Source organism: Pinus tabuliformis, chromosome 1_2 (assembly GCF_031772625.1).
Source record: "Pinus tabuliformis cultivar Carrire ecotype Pingquan chromosome 1_2, CPIR1, whole genome shotgun sequence".
NCBI lineage: Eukaryota > Viridiplantae > Streptophyta > Pinopsida > Pinales > Pinaceae > Pinus > Pinus tabuliformis.
In genome coordinates this window covers 760203824-760221601 of record NC_142298.1, presented here as the reverse complement: position 1 = coordinate 760221601, position 17778 = coordinate 760203824, and the positions used below count along the sequence as shown (strand labels likewise).

Here is a 17778-nt window from a genome sequence, read left to right as displayed (position 1 = left end):
TAAAGTAATATTATATATGAGATCACAAATAAACCATGAAAGAAAATTAATAACAAATATACAGAGCAATAAATTAACCATACACATACCTGTTTGCCCTTGGCTAATGTTATAGCAGCAACAACCATGAACCATAAGCCCTAAAATTGTGAACCTCGATATAACATTCTCCTTTATTATGTATCAAAGTAACTGGAAAATATCAAACCTCACATTCATTAACAAGATCATACTACCTTGAAGCCATGACAAAAGGATAAATCGATTCGCAAAAAACAAATATTGCAATCGGTTAAAGGACAATATTCTTATGTAGGAAAAAAATATGGCTCACCAATCGTCCAAGTTCCGCATTTGTAGAATGCCTAGGGTATCTTCACCTTGACCTTCATAGACTATACAATTGTGGTTCGTCACTACACAAATCAGATCGATATAGTTGAGTGTGAGACCACATATAATAAATTGAAAAGTAAGCAAATGGATTCACAAATGAGTAAAAGATAATTGTGAGTGAAACGCATTGCATATAGTTAAGGTGATTCACCTTCATTTATGAATGATAACTTCCATCTTATCTCTTTGATTTTCTCTCCTTGTTGCCTTCATTTCCTGTTCCACATCTAAAAAAGAAAACCAAAACCAAATTACAAGAAATGAGAAAAAAATGTAAAACAAACCTAAACGAGTACAACAAAAAGCATGACCATGCTAAAACTCAACAAAAACAAAACATGTAGCCAATAACAAACAAGAAATTGCAAACTTCCCCTTTGCACATTATCTCTACTACAGAGTCCTCTCCTCAACTGAAAGGAAAAAAAAGGGGTGAATAACATTAAAATCCAAGCATAAATAGTAATGGTAAGCATAATTCAAAACCAATATTTATTCATAATAGCAAACACACCTCCTCTAGAGCTTGTTATATAACGATAAACACTCCATTTTGTATTCCACTTGCTCATGCTCACCACAATAAGACATCTACAACACATACGTAATAAGATATTAAAATCAATATACAATTTAAATTGGAGAATTTAATGCAATAATTAATCATAACATGAAACATACTTGTCTTTGAATTTTTTTATATAAAGGGGGATAATCCATTTTGTATTTCATGTATCCATAATTTTGATGGATTGTAGTAAATATAACTTACTACACACCAACAAATGTTCTTTAATTATAGTCAGTATTTAGACCAGAACACATTTAATTCAACAAATGCCTTTAATTATTTTGGTCAAAATTTAGACCATAACACATTAAATTCCCATGGTGGGAGCCCTCTCGAGAGAGAGAGGGCTTTTGAAATAGAACATCAAGCAGACTTACTCTAAGAACTTGTGACAAAGGTTACATAAGATAGCCTTGAAGCTATCAACATATCAAATTGTTTAAAGTGATTCAATATAGTCATGTCATAGTAATTTGAATGAATAATCTTATGCATACTCATGTGAAAGCCAACATTTTGGTTGTTTGTTTCAGAGATTCATAGTGAGGAGACGATTTGTTATTGCAGTGCCTTCCAAACCCAATTCAATGACTATGCTAATACTTATGGTTTGCATATGGTTCTTGATACCTTCTACTTGATTTCAGGGCTTCTTCAATTGCTCAATACTTAAGGTGATCTCAGGGATTTTCAATTGAATGTCATATGTCAAGGGGAAAGGGTTACTAGTTTCAAGCTAGAACTTCAGGGAAAAACATTTCTTGCTTCAACAACTTCTTATTTAGATAGCATATTTGTTTAAATAAGTTCGAGCTATGGAGATTTATAATTTATTAAATTGCATCAGTAGCTAGGTGTTTCAAGCTCACATGTAGAAGTTTTGGAAAGATATGTAAATATCGATCTTATAACGAACTTTTGTATTTTAGGTGAAGGTCAAGCATAAGTTCAAGTTGTTCCCTTTTTTGGAGCATTTAAAGAGGGTTTTCTCTTAGAGTCTGCAGTCATGAGCACGCATCAACAAAGCTACTAGGAAAAGAGAAGATTTGGTCATATTTGATAGTACCCACTAAATTTTCTATAATTCTAGTCACAATGTTCTTCAGGTTATTTTGGCCACAGAAGGGGTAATATTGTCTATCTGGAAATTGGAGAAATATTTGGTCATTGAGTTTGATATAAATCCCATTGGTGATGATCCTATGTGGATTGGATGGGCATATATTTAACTTTATATTTAATATGAGTAGACGGAAGTTATCTGATAAGAAATCAATTTTGTTCGGTATGAAAGCTATCAGTGTTTGCACTTTTCGTTCTAGGAATTGAACGCATATTTTTTCAATGTCACATAGGAGTGACAGACCGACAACTATATACAATAGCTTTGCCAATCATGGTAGCTTACAGTTTGTTGTGTCTGAGGAAATGAAAAGGGATATGTAGTAGGGCGCAAGTTGGGTGGTGATTTTAATGATATTTGGAGCCTACAACGAGATTAGGCCACCCATGCATGTGAGGAGAATCACTGCGGAAAACATTGGTTTCCTCATGTTTGTGGGCAATATAGCTCCTGTACACCTTGTAAAACTTGCTAGTTACCAAATCAGACGAAATGAAACTCATAAAATAGGAATTTGGCACATAGTTTTGGTCAATGAGTTGCAATACAAGAAAATTGTTTTCTTCACATGTTTTTCTTGACGCTAATGTCGCTTATACAAACTTTGGGTTGGTGTTTCTAGCTTAAAGAACTCCAATACAAAGGTGGTGTTCTCTTAACTATTGTGACTTATTTCTCTATTCTTTCCACGACTATAAAAATCATTTTGTTTTATATTTGTATGCAGTTATTGACCTCCAGAGTCCAATCTCTTCCACTGCAAGTAGGCATAAGAGATTGAAACACCCAACGATGTATAAAGTCGCACAGTTGTTTGGATACAACATCATGTTTACGTATACACGACACAAAATTAAAGGGATTGCAGTGATATAGACAAATGTTTTGGATTTACATCAGAGACAATCTCAAAGAGTTCTTTGGGAGAAAATTATCAATGAAAGCTTCTCAGCATATCTCAAATCGATTCCAGCAATGGAAGTGCAAAGTTAAGTGAAATGTGCTTCTATAGGACTGGATCTCTATTGATGAAGGGGTCATCCCTGCACACCACCCATGCTTGGATTTGTTTGAGTTTGCACCACAAAAGGGTTTTCCCCTTTGTGGGAAAACAACCCAAGCATTGGGATTTTGTACCCAATGCGTGGTTTTGAAATCAAGAAAAGTAATTATTATTTATTCATTGTTGCAAGTGGAGAACCCTTAGAGGAGCAAGCGTGACCTAAGGCTACGATGAAGGACCTTGTTCAAAAGAAGAAATTATTTTCCTTCAGTTAGTTGGGATTTGTCTTGGGATTTTGTACCCAAGGTGTGGGTGCGAAATCAAGAAAAGGAATTATTATTTATTCATTGTTGCAAGTGGGAAACCCTTAGAGGAGTAAGGGTAACCTAAGGAGACGATGAAGGGTCTTGATCAAATGAAGAAATTAATTTTCCTTAAGTTAGTTGGGGTTTGTCTAGAAACTTCAAGTCGGCCTAGGCTTGGAAAGACACCATTAGAGGGAAAAGTCTACCCTCATGAGAAAACTATAAGAAGAGAATTTGTGAAACTCATTTAATTATCCAACAATGCAATTGTTCTCAAGTGAGGGTTGATCCAAGGAAGCCACATACCTCAACAAGCTGAGCTAGATAAAGAGCGAGAGGAAGGGTTTCACGTTTGTCTTTTTGTCTCATGATCTGGTTCAGGTTCAAGGAGGATGTTGATTGAGTTTTGTGAGGGTTTTAGTGGGCAAGTCTGTGCATCCAAGTAGTAGAAGAGAATTGTGGAAAAGGGCCGAAAGTTCTGGGCCAAAAGCAATGGTACTTTTGTGATCTAGTCACGGACTCCTATACCTTATTAGAGGGCCAAAACACCTACAATAAGGATGTTTTGGTATGTCGTGAGGACTGGAGGAAAGTTGGAGTAACACCGCATGCCTTAGTGGAGCAATGCAACAAGTACAAGGTTGGAAGAAGGGTACCGCAGGTCTGAGGTAACCCTAGATTTGGGGCCGCAGAGATCTGTAGCAAGGCCTAGGATATCAGTCAAGAAATTGACCAAAACGGTGGTTGCTTGGAGACTAAGCGGTAGCAATCTCAACGAGATAGATTACTAAGGTTGGAGGGTTGTCCACAAGGTTTTGGACAACAATTTTGATATGCTCTAGTTAGGGCTTCTTCCTATGCAGAGAGCCATCCTATGGTCTGTCCAAATCTCAGTGAAAGAATAGCCCAAATCTTTGATGAATGAAGAGTGTTGAGACCCTATAAAGGGAGGCAGATGACTCTTTGTTGTGGGTAGAAGTTTGAGATGGAAGGACAACAAGAAGGGTGATGTAGTAAAGGAAAAGTTAAGGATTGTTCAAAGGCTTTAACAACAGTTGTAATTAACCCTCAGAATATAGATATATAACGCATCTTATCACTGTTGGTGGGTTGTTTGGAATAACCCTAGATCTGGACAATTTAAGGAGACATTGTAGAAGCAAGGGCAACCTTGGAAGCCCTAGATTATTCATGGTGTTGACTGTGTATGGGTAATTTTGGAATCCCTTTAGAATGCATCTTATCATTGCTGATGGGTTGTTTGGAATAGCCCTAGACCTGGACAATTTAAGGAGACAAATTGCAGAAGAAAGGGCAGTCTTGGAAGCCCTAGATTAGTCATGGTGTTGACTGTGTATGCGTAATTTTGGAAGCCCTAAGGGTCGAACTTTGAAGGATGAAAGGGCAACCAAGAGGGCTAGATGTGGTGTGACTTAGGAATAGCATTTTGGAGCATCTAGAACGTTGAAAAGTGGGTAGTCTAAAAGACCTCAAGTATAGTGTTCACGAAATGAATCAATGGGCTGTTAGGATGCAGAGTCATGAAGCCCCAGTTCAACTTATGAAAGGAGCCACATGGTTGACAAAAGGGCATATACAGAAGATCCAAGGAGCAGAGTTCTTGATGGAGCTAGAAGGCTGCTAGTGGGAAAATCTGTGAGCCAAAGTTTAGTGACAGAAAAGGAGTTGCGATCATTGATAGTGGCAGCTAAAGATGCAAGTGCATTGATCAGCAGATTGGGAGGCAAGAGGACCCGCCAGATGCGTTCAAGGTACATGGACTGAAATGGTTATAGTGCGTGTTGTCAACAAGTAAGTCTAGTGTACTTTGTTTAGGGTAGATTGGTGATCATAGAAGTTGACACCAAGCCCTAGTTGTGTCCTTATATCAGGGCTATATGTAAGGGTCGTGATACCTAGTACAAAAGCCCTAAGACAATTGTATTATAGTTTGTAATATAACAAGTAGAGGGTTTAAAACGTTAAAAATTGTCATGTGCATTTGTTGACTCACTAATGTATGTTTGTGCAAACTAGAAGTGTTGTCGCATTTGAGTGTGTTTGTGTTCGTGATTTTAGACTCAAACTAGATTCTTGGGTATCATGGAAAAATCAACAAGTTTACACTTGAATTAATGATATGCGTACACGCCCTCTCTTCACTAATATTGTAGTAGCAGCAATCATGAAAAATATGTACTCAAGATGTGAACCTAAGTATAACTTCTCTGTTTCTTTCATAATAAAGTTTTACGAAAAAATTCTTGAATCTCACACACATGAACAAGATCATACTACCTCGAAACCATTACGAAAGGATAAATTGTTGTGCAAAAAGCAAATATTTCAATGTATTAAAGAACAATAGTGTTTTGTAAGAGAAAAATATGGCTCGCCCATCTTTTGTGCCAAGTTTGTAGAATTTCTAATGTATCTTCACCACTTCACCTTTGTAGATTATACAATTGTATTCGTTCACTACATAAAGAAGATCATTTTAGTTGATTATGAGAGCATAGATAAAACATAATAAATTGAATAACAAACAAGCGGAGCCACAAATTAACAAAAGATACTTTTAAGTGAAATTCATTGCATATCAATATGTTAACTCACCTTCATTTATGAAAAATAACCTCCATTTTCTTTGTTTGCTTCCTTCATTTCTTTCTTTGTCCACTTCCTTCATTTCCTTTTCCACACCCAACAAATGAAACCAAGACCAAACTAAAAAAAACATGAAAGAAAGGAAAACAAACAAAAACGAGTACAAAACACCCAACAAATGAAACCAAGACCAAACTATAAAAAAACATGAAAAAAAAGGAAAACAAACGAAAACGAGTACAACACACCCAACAAATGAAACCAAGACCAAACTACAAAAAATGAGAACAAAAAAAAAACAACAAAAACTCAAAGCATGGCCATGCTCACAATGATAAAACAAAACATGCAGACAAGAACAAATAAAAATTGCAAATATCCCCTTTGCACATCATCTCTCCTATAATGTGCTCTCCTCAGCTGAAAGGAAAAAAAAGTGGGTTGAATAATGTTAAAATATACACACAATTAGTAATAGTAAGCATATTTCATAACCAATAGTTATTAATAATAGAAAACGCACCTACACTAGAGTTTGTTTTATAATGATGGGCACTCTCTTTTGTATTCCACTTGTTCGTGCTCATCAAAACCAGCCATCTACAACATACACAAATAAGATATTAGAATCGTTATATAAGTTAAACTAAAGAGTCGAACGCAATAATTAATCGTAATAAGAGACACACCTTTCTTTAAGACTGTTATATAAAAGGGGAGAGTCCATTTTATATTTCATGTATTCATGCTCATTGGAACAAGCCATTTGCACTAGATATACAGTAACATATTAGATTTCTATTCCAGTTCGATTCCAGTTATATTTTGTGCTATATCTCAAAAAAATATAAATTTTATAAACTAGATGTATTTATACTACGAGTAATACAAACAATGTTTTCAAAAGATGTAAATTTTTCGGAAAAGGAATCTAAGCATATCTAAACATATTGAACACACAAAATCCCAAGGTTTTACAAGGCAGTAGTGTTGTATGTAAGCACGATGGTTGATTGGTTGAAGGGTCAATATGCTTATCTGCTCAATCTTACCCACCTCTTGTACAAGGCACGTTGTGGGGGGGTGTGCATGTGATGTGGAGCAAGAAAACATACGTTGCACCATCCTAGACACTACAACTATAGTCACTCACTACACAAAGTAATATTATATATTAGATCACAAATAAACCACAAGAGAAAATGAATAATAAATGTACAGAGCGATAAATTAATCATACGCATACTTGTTCACCCTTGGCTAATGTTATAGCAACAACAACCATGAGAAATAACCCCTGAAATTGTGAACCTCAATATAACATTTACCTTTATTCTCTATCAAGATCATACTAACTTGAATCCATGACAAAAGGATAAATTGATTCGCGAAAAACAAATATTTCATCTGATTAAGGAAACTATTCTTATGTAGGAAAAAGATATGGCTCACCAATCGTCCAAGTTGCGTTGATAGAATGTCTAGGGTATCTTCACCTTGACCTTCATAGACTATACAATTGTGGTTTCTCACTACACTAAGCAGATTTAAATGAGTGTGAGACCACATATAAAACATATAATAAATTGAGAAGCAAGCAAATGGATTCATAAATGAGCAAAAGATAATTGTGAGTGAAATGCATTGCATATAGTTAAGGTGATTCACCTTCATTGAATGACAACCTCCATCTTATCTCTTTGATTTTCTCTCCTTGCTTGTTTCCTTTCCTATTACACATCCAATAAATAAAACCAAGACCAAACTAAAAGAAATGAGAAAAAAATGTAAAACAGAGCTAAACGAGTACAACAAAAAGCATGACCATGCTAAAACTCAACAAAAACAAAACATGTAGCCAATAACAAACAAAAAATTGCAAACTTCCCCTTTGCACATGATCTCTACTATAGTGTCCTGTCCTCAGCTGGAAGGAAAAAAATGTGGGGTGAATAACATTCAAATCCAAACATAGAAAGTAATCATAAGCATAGTTCAAAACCAATAATTATTCATAATAGAAAGCACACCTCCTCTAGATTTTGTTATATAACGATAAACACTCCATTTTGTATTCCACTTACTCGTGTTCACCACAACAAGACATCTACAACAAATACATAATAAGGTATTAAAATCAATATACAATTTAAACTGGAGAATTGAATGCAATAATTAATCATAATATGAAACATACTTGTCTTTGAGTTTTGTTATATAAAGGGGGATAATCCATTTTGTATTTCATGTATCCATAATTGATGGACTGTAGTAAATATAACTTACTACACACAAACAAATGTGCTTTAATTGTTTTAGTCAATATTTAGACTAGGACATTATGAATTCAACAAATGCCTTAAATTATTTTAGTCAGAATTTAGACCATAACACATTGAATTCCCATGGTGGGAGCCCTCACTCCAGAGAGAGCTTTTGAAATAGAAAATCAAGCAGACTTACTCTAAGAACTTGTGACAAGGGTTAGCTAAGATAGCCTTGAAGCTATCCACATATGAAATTGTTTAGAGAAATTCAATATAGTCATGTAATAGTAATTTGAATGAATAATATTTTGCGTACTTGTGTGAAGGCCAACATTTTGGCTATTTTTTTAGAGATTCATAGTAAGAAGACGATTTGTTATTGCAGTGCCTGCCAAACCCAATTCTATGATTATCACTATTTCTTATGGTTTGTGGACGGTTCTTGATACCTTCTAGGTGAGCTCAAGGCTTCATCAATTAATCGATACTTCTAGGTGATCTCAGGGATTTTCAATTGCTTGTCATATGTCACGGGGAAAGGATTACTAGTTTTAAGCTAGAGTTTTTGGGAAAAAATTTGTTGCTTCAACAAGTTCTTATTTAGATAGTCGTTTCAAGCTCACATGTAGAAATTTTGGAAAGATACGTAAATATCGATCTTATAATGAACTTCTGTATTTTAGATGTAATTCAAGCATAAGGTCAAGTTGTTCCCTGTTTTGGAGCATTTAAAGAGGGTTTTCCCTTATAGTCCGCAGTCAAGAGCATGCATCAACAAAGCTACTGGGAAAAAAGGAGATTTGGTCATATTTTATAGTACCCACTAGATTTTCTATAATTGTAGTCACAATGTTCTTCAAGTTTTTTTGGCCACATAAGAGGTAATATAGTGTATCTGGAAATTGGAGAAACATTTGGTCATTGAGTTTGATATAAATCCCATTGGTGATGATGCTATGTGGATTGGATAGGCATATATTTAATAAGACAAGAGGAAAATTATCTTATAAGAACAAAAATCCATTGGGTATGAAAGCTATCAGTCTTCGCATTTTTCAGTCTAAGAATTCAACACATATTTTGCAGTGTCAAATAGGAGTGACAGGTTCACAACTATATACAATAGCTTTGCCAATCATGGTAGCTTACAGTTTGTTGTGTCTGATGAAAACAAAAGGACCATGGAGCATGCTAAGTGGTGATTTCAACCATATTTGGAGCCTACCACCCATGCATGTGAGGAGCATCACTGCAAAAATTATTGGTTTCCTTATGTTTGTAGGCAATGTAGCTCTCATACACTTTGCTAACCTTGCTAGTTACCAAATCAGACAAAATGAATCTCATAAAATAAGACTTTGGCGCATAGTTTTGGTCAATGAGTTGCCATACAAGAAGTGTTTCCCGACGCTAATGTCCCTTATACAAACTTTGGGTTGGTGATTATTTTTCATTGGAGATTGTTTTTAGCTTAAGAAAATCCAATACAAAGGTGGTCTTCTCATACCTATTGTGACTTCTTTCTCTGTTTGTTCCACGACTATAAAAATCATTCTGTTTTATATTTGTATGTAGGCATTGACCTCCAATCTCTTCCATTTTTCTAGCAAACATAAGTGATTGAAACAACCAACAATGTATAAAGTCGCACAATTGTTTGGCTACAACATCATGCTTACGTCTAAGCAACACAAAATTAAGGTGTTGTGGTGATATAGGAAAATGTTTTGGATTTACATCAGAGATGATCTCAAAAAGTTCTTTGCAAGAAAAATATCATTGAAAGCTTCTCAACATATCTCAGATCGATTCTAACAATGGAAGTGCAAAGTTAAGTGAAATGTGCTTCAACATGACTAGATCTCTACTAGTGAAGGAGTCATCACTGTCAAACCGCTTGTGCTTGGGTTTGTGTGAGTTTCCACCACAAAAGGGTTTGCCCACAAAAGTCTCTACTGTTGAAGGAGTCATCATTGTCAAACCACCTGTGCTTGGGTTTGTGTGATTTTGCACCACAAAAGGGTTTGCCCTTTTGTGGGCAAAGAACCAAGGCATTGGCATTTTCTACCCAAGGTGTGGGTGTGAAATCAAGAAAAGGAATTATCATTTATTCATTGTTGCAAGTGGAGAACCCTTAGAGTAGCAAGGGTAACCCAAGAATACGATGAAGTGTCTTGATCAAATGAAGAAATTAATTTTCTTCAAGTTAAATGGGTTTTGTCTTGGGATTTTGTACCCATTGTGTGGGTGTGAAATCAAGAAAAGGAATTATTATATATTCATTGTTGCAAGTGGAAAACCCTTAGAGGAGCAACGGTGACCTAAGTCTACAATAAAGTGTCTTGTTCAAATCAAGAAATTAATTTTCCTTAAGTTAGTTGGGATTTGTCTAGAAACTTCAAGTTGGCCTAGGCTTGGAAAGACACCCTTTGAGGGCAAAGTCTACCCTCATGAGAAAACTATAAGAAGGGAAATGTGAAACTCATTTGATTATCCAACAAGTGCAATTATTCTCGAGTGAGGATTGATCCAAGGAGGCCACATACCTCAAGAAGTCGAGCTACATAAGGAGCAACAAGGGTTTCGTGTTTGTCTTTTGTCTCATGCTCTGGTTGAGGTTCAAGGAGGATGTTGGTTGAGTTTGGTGAGGGTTTCAGTGGGTAAGTGTGTGAATCCAAGTAGTGGAAGAGACTTGGGGAAAAGTGTCGAAAGTTTTGGGCCAATAGCAGTGGTACTTTTGTGATCTAGCCGTAGACTTCTATACCTTATTTGAGGGCCAAAACACCTAGAATAAGGTTGTTTTGGTATGCAATGAGGATTGGAGGAAAGTTGGAGTAACGTCGCATTCCTTAAAGGACCAATGCAACAATTACAAGGCTTAAAGAAGGGTACCACAGGTTTGAGGTAACCCTAGATTTGGTGTCGCAGAGATCTATATAGCAAGGCCTACGATATCAGTAAAGAAAATGAACAGAACAGTGGTTGTTGGGACGCTAAGTGGTAGCGTCCGAAAGGGGATAGATTGCTAATGTTGGAGCGTTGTCCATGAGGTTTTGGATAACAATTTTGATATGCACTAGTTAGGGTTTCTTCCTACGCAGAAAGCCATCCTATGGTCTGTCCAAATCTCAATGAAAGAATAGCCCAGATCTTTGATGAATGAAGAGGGTCGAGACCCTAGAAAGGGTGGCTGATGACTCTTTGTTGTGGGTAGAAATTTGAAATGGAAGGACAACAAGAAGGGTGATTTAGCAAAGGAAAAGTTAAGGTTTGTTCAAAGGTTTGAACAACAGTTGTAATTAGCCCTAAGAACAGGGATATAAAACATATCCTATCACTATTGGTGGACAGTCTTGGAATCCCTAGATTAGTCATGGTGTTGACTGTGTATGGGTAATTTTGGAATCCCTTTAGAATGCATCTTATCACTGTTGGTGGGTTGTTTGGAATAGCCCTAAATTTGGACAATTTAAGGAGACAAATTGCAGAAGAAAGGGCATTCTCGGAAACGTTAGATTAGTCATGGTGTTGACAGTGTATGGGTAATTTTGGAAGCCCTAAGTGTTGAGCTTTGAAGGATGAAAGGGCAACTGAGAGGGCTACATCTAGTGTGACCTAGTAGTAGCATTCTCGAGCATCCAGGACATTGACAAGTGGGTAGTCTAGAAGACCTCAAAGTACAGTGTTCATGAAAGGAATCAATGCGTAATGGAGCCCTAGATCAACTTATTAAAAGAGCCATATGGTTGACAAGAGGGCATATCTAGAAGACCCAAGGAGAAGACTTCTTAATGGAGCTAGAAGGCTGCTTGTGGGAAAATCCGTGAGCCAATGTTTACTGAGAGAAAAGGAGTTGTGATCATTGATAGTGGCAAGTGAAGATGCATGCTCAGCGATAAGTATATTGGGAGGCAAGAGGACCCGCCAAGTGTGTTCAAGGTACATGGACTGAAAGAGCTATAGTGTGTGTTGTCAACAAGTAGGCCAAGTGTACTTTGTTTAGGGTTGATTGGTGGTCATAGCAGTTGACACCAAGCCCTAGTTGTGTCCTTATATTAAGGTTGTATATAAGGGCCATGATCCCTAGTACAGGAGCCCTAAGACTGTTGTATTACAATTTGTAATATATCAAGTAGAGGGTTTAAAAAGTTAAAAATTGTCATGTGCACTAGTCCATTCACTAATGTATGGTATTTCGTTGTGCAAAGTAGATGTGATGTCGCATTTGAGTGTGTTTGTGTTCGTGATTTTAGACTCAAACCAGATTCTCGAGTGTTGTGTAAAAATCAACAATCTTATGCTTGAATTAACCATACACATACCTGCCCTGCATTGGCTAATATTATAGTAGCAGCAATCATTAAAAATAAGCACTAAACATGTGAACCTAAGTATAACCTTTCTATTATTTTCATATCAAAGTTTTAGGAAAATCTCTTGAGTCTCACACACTTGAGTAAGATCATACTACCTTGAAACCATTACAAAAGGACAAATCGTTGTGCAAAATGCAAATATTTAAGTGTATTAAAAGACAATAGTATTTTGTAGAAGAAAAGTATGGCTCACCCATCCTTGGTGCCAAGTTTGCAAAAATTTTTGTGTATCTTCACCACTTGACCTTTGTAGATTATACAATTGTAGTCATTCACTACATAAAGAAGATCATTATAGTTGATTATGAAAGCATGGATAAAACATAATAAATTGAATAACAAACAAGTGGAGACACAAATTAGCAAAAGATACTTTTAAGTGAAATGCACTGCATATAAGTATGTTAACTCACCTTCATTTACGAACAATAACCTCCATTTTCTTTGTCTTCTTCCTTCATTTCTTTCTCTGTCTACTTCCTTCATTTTCTTTTCCACACCCAACAAATGAAACCAAGACCAAACTACAAAAAACGTGAAAAAAAGGAAAACAAGTACAACACACCCAACAAATGAAACCAAGACCAAACTACAAAAAATGAGCAAAATAGAACAAAGGAAAATAAGTACAACTCAAAGCATGGCCATACTCAAACTCAGAAAACAAAACATGCAGACAAGAACAAAGAAAAATTGCAATATCCTCTTTGCACATCATCTCTCCTACAATGTGCTCTCGTCTGCTGAAAGGAAAAAAAAAATGGGTTGAATAAGGTTAAAATATACACACAATTACTAATGGTAAGCATATTTCAAAACCAATAATTATTCATAATAGAAAACGCACCTCCCCTAGAGTTTGTTTTATAATGATGGACACTCTCTTTTGTATTCCACTTGTTCGTGCTCATCAAAACAAGCCATCTACAACAGATACAAAATAAGATATTAGAATTGTTATATAAGTTAAACTAAAGAGCAGAATGCAATAATTAATCATAATAAGAAACACACCATTCTTTAAGACTATTATATAAAAGGAGAGAGCGCATTTTGTATCTCATGTATTCATGCTCAATGGAACAAGCCATTTGCACTAGATATACAATAAAATATTAGAGTTATAATAGAATTTAAACTAGAGAGTTTGAAGATATAAACTCATCATGCAACTTAGTTTGAGTCCAATTATATTTTGCGCTATATCTCAAAAAAATATAAATTTTATAAACTAGATGTACTTCTACTACGGGTAATACAAATAATGTTTTCATAAGATGTAAATATTTCAGAAAAGGAATCTAAGCATATCTAAACATATTGAACACCCAAAATACCAGGGTCCACAAGGTAGTAGAGTTGTATGTTAGCACGATGGTTGAAAATAGCAGTGATATTTTCTTCTGCGGCTTATTTGTGAAGGTTGCAGTGTGATTTTTTTAGTATTTATCATAACAAATAAATTGTTAAATTAATTAACAATTAGAAAAATAAATTCCAAATGCTGCAATAGGATTTCAGTTTTTGAAATTTTCACACTGCCAAGACTTTGATAGCGGATGGAAGAAATGGAAGAACGAAGCAAAGTGTGTGACATGAGTTGAGTCAGAAATTGTACTAGATGAAATCTGAGCTTGTAGATCAACAATTTTGAAGTATGCAGCTTACACAAAACCAAGAATTTAACGAGAAGATTACCTCAATAAGAGGAGGAGTTTATGGAGTCAAGTTTTCATTTGCTTCTAACGGGAGCTAAAGGACTCGTATCAGAGGGGATCATATGTAGAAAGAGTTGCCTCCGTAACAGAGGGAATAGTCAGCGAGCCCTGTTTTAGCTTCAAAGGGAGTTGATCTTTGAGTCTAAGATGATGGACTATCTTTGACATTGTCAGACTAGATAGCTGGTATGTTGAAAGACAACAATGGCAAAGGGAGCAACTTGAGTAGGATATGCCTCAATCTGAGAGGGAGCACTCGATTAGGGTGACCAAAAAGTATTTGTGATCTAGTGTAGGGAGCAAAACAATGTAGTTTACAAATTTTGGCCCCAAAGTCCAACCCCTATTACATTCTAAATGATAATATTTATAAGAAATTACAAAGCTACAAGCTGTTACAAGCTTTAGGAATAAAATCTAACAAACTTAAAATAGACAAATCTCTGATTTGGTGCATAAAATCAGGAACTGAAAAGAGTTGATTGCCTTCAAATGTGGAAAAAAATACACAGTTGTTGAGTATTCTGCCAGTCGTGTCCTTTGAATGCTTTAAACCTGCGTGAAGATACTCATTGAATTTCTAGAAATAATCCTCAACCTACTGATCCTTCTCCTTGAAATCTGAGATATATGTTCCACTGTTGCCATAAAATCTGGAGATGATCTTCAAAGTCCAAGATATGCATTGCCATCTAGTTTGACCAGTTGTTATACAATATATCATTGAGCATTGTGTTTGACTTAATAATAATAATCTCCTAATGAGACATATTACCAGACTTGCTAGACCTCATTAAAATAATTTACCACTGGGATTAAACGAATTACAGAGAATAATTGTAAAAATAGTGGAAGCACTATTTACTTCATTGTCTCCCTCTGATCTTTCATATTTTCATGCAAATGGTTGACCTTATGAGAAGTGTGGCGCTAAGTACACTAATTCTATCTTAAAACTCTCATCTCCACTTGTGGAATAACCTGAGATTTGGCTTGAACATCTTGGAAATACACAGGGATGACTCCTCTTAAATCAATAGTGCTTTATAATGAATTAACAATGGCATATGGACGAAGAACTTTGCTAGTTTTTTTATTTCATTTATTTATTTTTAACTAGGTTGTTCAAAAGTCAAATAACAATGGTGTAACCAGGCAACTCAAATTCTTTATTGTATGATCTTAAGTTACTAAATTGAAGGAGTTTGAGTTCCCAAGCAATGTCCTGTGTGAGTTTGAGTTCCCAAGTAATGTCCTGTGTAATTAACCGAACAGTCTCTGCACTCTTGTATACATTTTCTGCGTTGATGACAACCTGTGCATATGCATTGCCTCTGGTGTATTCCTGATTTTCATAGGAGTTTCATCTCACATGCTTTCATAAAAGTTGATGAATCGATCAAAATCATTAACACGAAGCATGATTTGACAAAGTGGCTCTGTTGTTGGATCAATTTGAACAAGCTCAAACTGTAACCATCTAGATTCTTCACAAAAGCTATCACTGTGCTCTCCCATTTAACATGACCTGGTTCTCTTGTGACATTACCTCTTTTCGTTTGAATATTTTCAATCAGATTGGAAATATTTCCAATGCAATTTCAAAGTGTCCAAACCTTGTTTCAATATTGTAACTTTTGACTTCAGAATTACATGCCAACTTTTAAACAAAATGAGAGTCCTCTGGTTCATATCCAAGGAAATCGTTTGAGTATTTCTCCTTGGGAATGTCTCTTTGTCTTAACAGCTTCATTCCTAAGCATGAAACATCCATTATAGAATTTTAATGTTTCTCTCTAAATTGCTAACTCCATATCTGAAGGCTTTATTGCTGTCACTGCCACATCTGGATTTACAAAAACAGTCTGCATTATAGACTCTAGGGCCATGAACTGTTGAAGGAGTAAAAATTGAGAGCCACAAACATTTGGAGGATATTTGTTGATGGAGGAATGCGGACAGGAAGGACACACACTGATAAATTACATACACCATGACTGGAACTGTATTAAATACCAAACCTGCTCCATATGAGTTGTAAAATGCAAGGACACTCACTGCTAATTACATATACCATGACTGGAACTGTATTAAATATAGACCTGCTCCATATGAGTTGTAAAATGCAAAAGCTAGGTCCACATAATAGGAAATCAGTACCGAGTACCATTTGAGGGGAGGGAAAATGGGAGGTATTACTCCAACAGAAATTGCTGCAAAACTAACATTACTAGCAGCTGCTACCTAAAATGGAATTCTGTGTTTCATAAATATCTCCTCTTGCCTTTGTTCCTTCACTGTTTTTGCATTATCATTAACTTGAACATTATTAATGAGAGGAATGCATTTCATTTAGTATACTGGGTATAAATTTCCTTACTAGTGATGCTTATTATCTTGACAAGGTTGTACAACCCATGGGCCATCACACAGAATATGAGAAATAGCTACAAACACCTTATGCCCATACAGGCCTTTGAAGTCATTGCTATGAAGGTTTGCTAGCTACCAGTCACCTGCACGTTTGCTGATAAGATGCTACAAGCAACCCCAGAACATTATTGCCCCAAGCAAAACTGAACAGTTGACATTGTGAGGGCAGATAAGGCCACATCCATTGTCGGTTGGACTAAAGTCAGAATAGAATGTGTTCTTGTATGCTTCCAGCCTTTCTTGCAATTCAACACCTTTCAGATTATGAAAACTATTAATCAACAAATATTAAAGAAGGATTTTTAATGTCTTTGACCCTATTTCCTAGATAGTCAGCTTCAATTAACTTATATGTTTTTTGGTCCATGGCAATCATTTATGTCCCAAAACCACCTGCACACCAACCAGCAGGAGCAAATTAACATTGCCTTTCATAGCTTCCTGTTCATTCACCCAGGATCTGCAATAAATATCTAACCTAATGGCTTCTTCAATCTCAGGCCCTTATTACTATGGATTTGAGTGTTGGAAATTTTGAGAGGGGGTGGAATCATTATTCTCAGCAATTAGTAACTTATTAATCTTTTCATAGCATTAGTTAATCTTAAGTAGTATTTAAAAACCATAAATAAATAGTAGATAGTGAACACAAAGATTTTTAGGTGGAAAACCCCCTCCAGGTCAAAAACCTCCGAACGCTTTTCTAATAAGTTGTTTTAATCTTGAGCTCCAACTAAAAAGAAAGCCCCAACTTCTTAGAACTCTAGAAAAACATTCTTCTCCAGCTCCCACTGGAAGGATGCCCTAATGCCCTGGTTTTTTCAGCAGTCAGTTGAAAGGATGCTCCAACACCCTAGCAAGCTGCAACTTGCTCTAGCACCACCCTACTACCCTGAAATGACAAAAATTTAATACAATAGTGAGGGCTCTCGTACCAGGGATAATGGTCCACTTATAATGATATATAATGACTTCACTT

General features: G+C 35.8%; 3 long non-coding RNA genes and 1 pseudogene across 3 annotated transcripts in view; all 4 read right to left on the bottom strand.

Moving 5' to 3' along the window:
• Positions 1-89: 89 nt before the first annotated feature.
• LOC149208021 (uncharacterized) lies at positions 90-7538 on the bottom strand. The gene is made up of 7 exons (XR_016252058.1): positions 7458-7538; positions 6529-6605; positions 6015-6425; positions 911-987; positions 548-809; positions 335-416; positions 90-192 (listed from the first exon to the last, which is right to left on the bottom strand). It is a non-coding gene; the product is annotated as an uncharacterized LOC149208021 (long non-coding RNA).
• A 141-nt stretch (positions 7539-7679) lies between these two features.
• LOC149208020 (uncharacterized) lies at positions 7680-13384 on the bottom strand. Its single transcript, XR_016252057.1, has 4 exons — positions 13062-13384; positions 12842-12923; positions 8036-8112; positions 7680-7932 (listed from the first exon to the last, which is right to left on the bottom strand). It is a non-coding gene; the product is annotated as an uncharacterized LOC149208020 (long non-coding RNA).
• Positions 13385-13495: 111 nt separating this feature from the next.
• The window catches only part of LOC149208018 (uncharacterized), a 57872-nt gene continuing 53589 nt past the window's right edge, over positions 13496-17778 (bottom strand). The window contains exon 4 of the long non-coding RNA XR_016252056.1: positions 13496-13572. This is a non-coding gene — a long non-coding RNA (uncharacterized LOC149208018). The remainder of the gene's footprint in view (positions 13573-17778) is intronic.
• LOC149208019 (putative lactoylglutathione lyase pseudogene) lies at positions 15499-16140 on the bottom strand (annotated as a pseudogene).